The sequence below is a fragment of the Meleagris gallopavo genome, chromosome 3, assembly GCF_000146605.3.
Source record: "Meleagris gallopavo isolate NT-WF06-2002-E0010 breed Aviagen turkey brand Nicholas breeding stock chromosome 3, Turkey_5.1, whole genome shotgun sequence".
Lineage (NCBI taxonomy): Eukaryota > Metazoa > Chordata > Aves > Galliformes > Phasianidae > Meleagris > Meleagris gallopavo.
The window spans coordinates 56,205,559-56,210,211 of NC_015013.2; positions in this window are offsets into that span (position 1 = coordinate 56,205,559).

The window sequence follows — 4,653 nt, forward strand, 5'->3', positions numbered from 1 at the left end:
TATTGTGTTGAGTCCAGTAGTATTTTGCATATCACATAGCAAATTGGTGTTAGGCTAGCAAGAAGTTACAATGCCAGTGCGAAGTAAATATTCATAGAGATTTAGGCTTGTACTGACTTTAATCTGCCAAAGAAGCTATGAGAAAAATGCGGAGTATTTTTTGGAGGCAGACTACTATTTGTAGTAACTACCATAAAACGTGTACTTTTTCACTTTCTGCCATGCTCCCAAGGTTCTGATTTCTCAAGTTTATCTTAATTAAATCAGTCATTAAACCAAGCCCACTAGTTCCTTTGTTTCTGCTGGCATGGAGTGACGAAAAACACAGCTCCAGCAATCAGACTGCAAGGTGCAGAGCAGCGGTGGATCTAATGGGATGGGAGCAGGGCTTTGGGGCAGCCCAATTCTCCTTTCATGGCAAGAAGCTCAGTGCCACTGAGGCAGCCGCGTTCGTGTTATGGCAAGAATCACTGTGCCGTGACGTTTTAACGTACAGGTTTTAGAAAACCTTCCCCAAGTGTAGTTTCTGAAATAACATCTGGCTCTGTATGCACTGCTCAGGGGTTACACAAACAAATTAGTGTGACCTTGGTAACATTTAGAAGAGGGAAACCCCATAAATAGCGCAAAGAAAACTTACTTGCAGTAACTCACTGAGCAAATCAGTAAAAATTGTGTCATATTCATTTGGTTGGCTCTCTGCACCTGAATCTGCCCACCCTGAATAACAATGAGGGCAGTCCTGACCCAGCATATGAATTGATTGATTGATTGATTGATTGGCGCTGGTTCAGCCTTTCCAGCACTGGAAACAGCATCCCTGCCCCTGGAGTGTCTTGTTGGGGTTCAGAGCACTGAAAGTTGATTTTCAGTGTCAAGGAAGTTATGGGTTGCTGTATGAAACCAGGACAAAGCTATTTGGGCAAGTGTATTCGAGTGAAGTAAGCCTACAGCACACTGGTTTTGTTTGTTTTTTATTTCATTGCCAAAAAGAAGGTGGGGAGGAGGAAGCAGCAGCAGAATAAATGCTGCAAAACCGGGCTTGAAACTGATGCAGAACTAACTTTGCTGTTACAGCTGCCAGAAGGAGAAGCTGCTGAGCACTCCAGCCCACTGAGTCAGTAAGGAATGTTTCCCAGGCACGTGCCCTGTGGAGATGCTTTGCTGGTTCCGTTCACTGAAGTCCCAAAAATGCCCCCAGAGTCATACCAAATAATAATAACAACAGTAACCACTACCACAGTAATAATAAGGATGATAATACAAGATTTGTTACTCGAGAGACTACAGAAGGGACTGCTGGCTGGAAAGAAGCTAGAGGAATGGCCAGAACCAGATGGGCTGTTAAATGCTGCGTGCTGGAGATATGCCCAAGCAGTGAGCACATTCACTGCAGCCACGTGGGGAGCAGGCAGGAGGAAGGACCTACTCTGCAAACAGGGCCTCATGCTCTGCAGGGCTGTGTTTCCATCTCCAGTCAGCACAGCCTCTGAGCATGAAGTCTGGCCCTGTGGTGTCCCCTGAAGGTATGTGAGATGCAGTTAGCACCTGACGATGTGAGCAGCATCTGGTCACTGCACAAGGGTTTCCCTGTGTGGGGAATTCCTCATCAGAATGTGCATGAAGCTGTGCAGTGCAACCCTGCAATCTACAGCACAGATTCATCATGTACTCAGGATGTTCCTTCCAAGCCCTGAATTTCTGCATGGGAAGAGCCAGGGGATATATCCCAAGGAACCCTTGGGATATGTCCCTGCAAGAACACCTCAGGGTTTTGGGGCGTAGTAGTGACACTGTCCACTCCTGTGCCCCTCCTTAAATCTCATGCAAATGACTTATCTGAAGTCTCCCTGTGGAGTTTTGGCCCATCACTTCCCTTGTTCCAAAACCAAAGAGTCTCAGTGTACTTCCCAGTAGCGCAGGCTTCATTGAAAACCTGCTGAAATTGCTCTGGTTTTGTGGTTCCTCAGACTTAGGAGAAGTGCTGCTGAAGGCAGTCTGCCTTGATGACAACACAGTCCTTCCTGTCTCTGTATGGCTCCAGCTATTTTCTTCCTCCTTCACAAAACTGCACTGCAACCTTCTTGTGAAACTACTGTGGTTTGGTAGGGCAGTACAATGGCTTCACCAGAGCCATTAACACCACACAGACATGAGAAAAGGCTCACCCTTTGTCGTATGGGAAATAACAAAATACCTTTTCCTAGTCTTTTATCCTAAAAATGCATCTGAGAAATAACACTATCAGAGAGGATATCTCTCCGTTTGGTTTTTGCAGGTTGGAGCAGTTTGAATAAATACATTTATGATATCAGGACACCTGATATCATACCTGTCTGGAGCTCAGGAGGTTCTTTACAGTGTTACAACCAGCAGTGGCAACAGTGGTGAGAGCTTTTGTGAAAGGTGGTATTGTGATCTGACAGCAGCACAGGTCCCAAGGTATTCATTAAATTGTTCCAGGCACAGGGACAGCCTATGATTATGCTGAATAGGAGCAAATTGTACACTTTTCTTGACTGGCATACAGGAGCTTAATCTGAAAGGCTGCATAGGAGGGCTGAGCATGTACAGGTACAGCCCAAGAGCACAAACAAGCTCGGCCTGGTGGCTGACTTCCTAAAGCCACCAAGTTTCTTTGTGGGCTTTGTGGGTTTCTCTAGCTCCAATCTTTGCTTGTATCAGAAACAGTACAGCCAGCAGGAGCAGGAAGATGATTGTTCTTCTGTATTCAGCACTGGTGAGGCTGCACCTAGGGTACTGTGTTCAGTTTTGGGCCACTCGCTACAGGAAACATTGAGGTCCTGGAGTGTATACAGAGAAGGTCAGCGAAGCTGTGAGGGGTCTGGAGCACAAGTCTTAATGGGAGCAGCTGAGGGAGATGGGACTGTGCAGTCTGGAGAAGGCTCAGGGGAGACCTTAGCACTCTCCACAACTCCCTGAAAGGAGTTTGTGGTGAGGTGAGGGTTGGTCTCTTCTTCCAGGTAACAGCGACAGGATGAGGGAATGGCCTTAAGTTGCACCAGGGGAGGTTCAGGCTGGATATTAGGAAAAAATTCTTCTCAGAAGGTGGTGAGGCTTTGCAACAGGCTGCCTGGGAACATAAAGATTCACCATCCCTGAAAGTGTTCAAGAAAAGAACATTCATTTCACTATTAATACGAACAATCACCTAATCCAAAATTACTGCTGTTATAAACACTCAAAGTGGGGAAATCATTTCATTTATTTGTAAATAGAAATGTGGATGCAAGTAGATGCAGTGGCTGCAGAATCAAGGTCTGCCAAGAAGAAATCCAGTTTAGCCCATTTGACAGCCCAGTTAGCTGAAAAACAAGCTGTGCTGGTATAGAAGGCTCAGAGTACTCTTAAAGGTTCATAATCTCAATGTAGCCCAGAGGAGGAACCAGTGGTGAGCAGCTGTTTGACGGCCAGTAACCTAAAAATAAATAAATCCAAGGGTTTGGGCTGCTCACAGACATGGTCAGTGATGGGGAATTATGGAAATTGTAAAAATGCCTTGAGAATGAATTCCAAGGAACAACAGAAAACAGCTTAACAGTGAGAATGGACCCAGCTTTGGAGAGAAACAAAAGAAGCCAGAATTTGTAGATCACAGTTTATAGGTACCAGTTTGTCCAGATAGTCTGAAGAGAGAAGAACGTGGTGCCCAGCCCTGTGCTGGTGTTTGGTGGTATGGCTGTCAGCAGCCATGGATCTGCTGGTGCTGAAGAAGCTGCAGCCTTGTGCAGCAGGACTACAGTGAGCAATGATGGAGTGATGTCCATGGCAGCTTGTAGTGACTTACATGAAGTATTATTAAGAAAAGATCAAATTTCTGCTGGATTCCAGGCTGTGTCAGGCAAACACTGCCTGTTTCTTTCTGCTTTTCTTCTGCAGTGTGACTTTTGCAATGCCTTTTGGTCAACACAGGGAGGTTTATTTGTCATTTTCGCTGAAAGTGTGACCAGATGACCTTGATGACAGTGCCTGGTTGCGTTTTTGAGAGCACACACTAAGTGGCTGGGCCAGAATCACCACCAACAGATCGTTTCCCATAGCCTATTGTGAAGGCAGTAAATAAAAAAGCTGCTCTGTGCCAGCCACGGTAGGGCTCTGAAGCACAGGAGCACAGAGCACACCAGAAAAACTGCAGTTAGAGAAAAATACCAGAGCTGATTCAGTGGGTAGGCCTAGAATCTTGTGATGGGGGTAAGAAATAACTAATGTGTCCTGAATGGGCAGGGGGATTTCAGGAGCCCTCCTCACAGCCCCTGAAATGCTTTGAGTGCTGTATGAGTGTCCAAAGAGAGCTGTGGGAAAGAGGCAGAGCAGCAAGCAACCAACATCTACCTATTCAGGCCACCACTGTCCTTTCCTGTTCAGTTTTTCATTAAAAGCAGAACAAAAACAGAACCTCAGTGACCAGAGGTGTGGTAACTGTTAGCTTTCTGGTCATAGAATCACAGAATCATAGAATCACCAAGTTTGGAAAAGACCTAAAAGATCATCCAGTCTAACCGTTCACCTATTACCAATAGCTCCCACTAAACCATGTCCCTCAACACAACATCCAGTCTTTCCTTGAACACCCCCAGGGTCGGCGACTGCACCACCTCCCTGGGCAGTCCATTCCAGTGCCTGATCACCCTT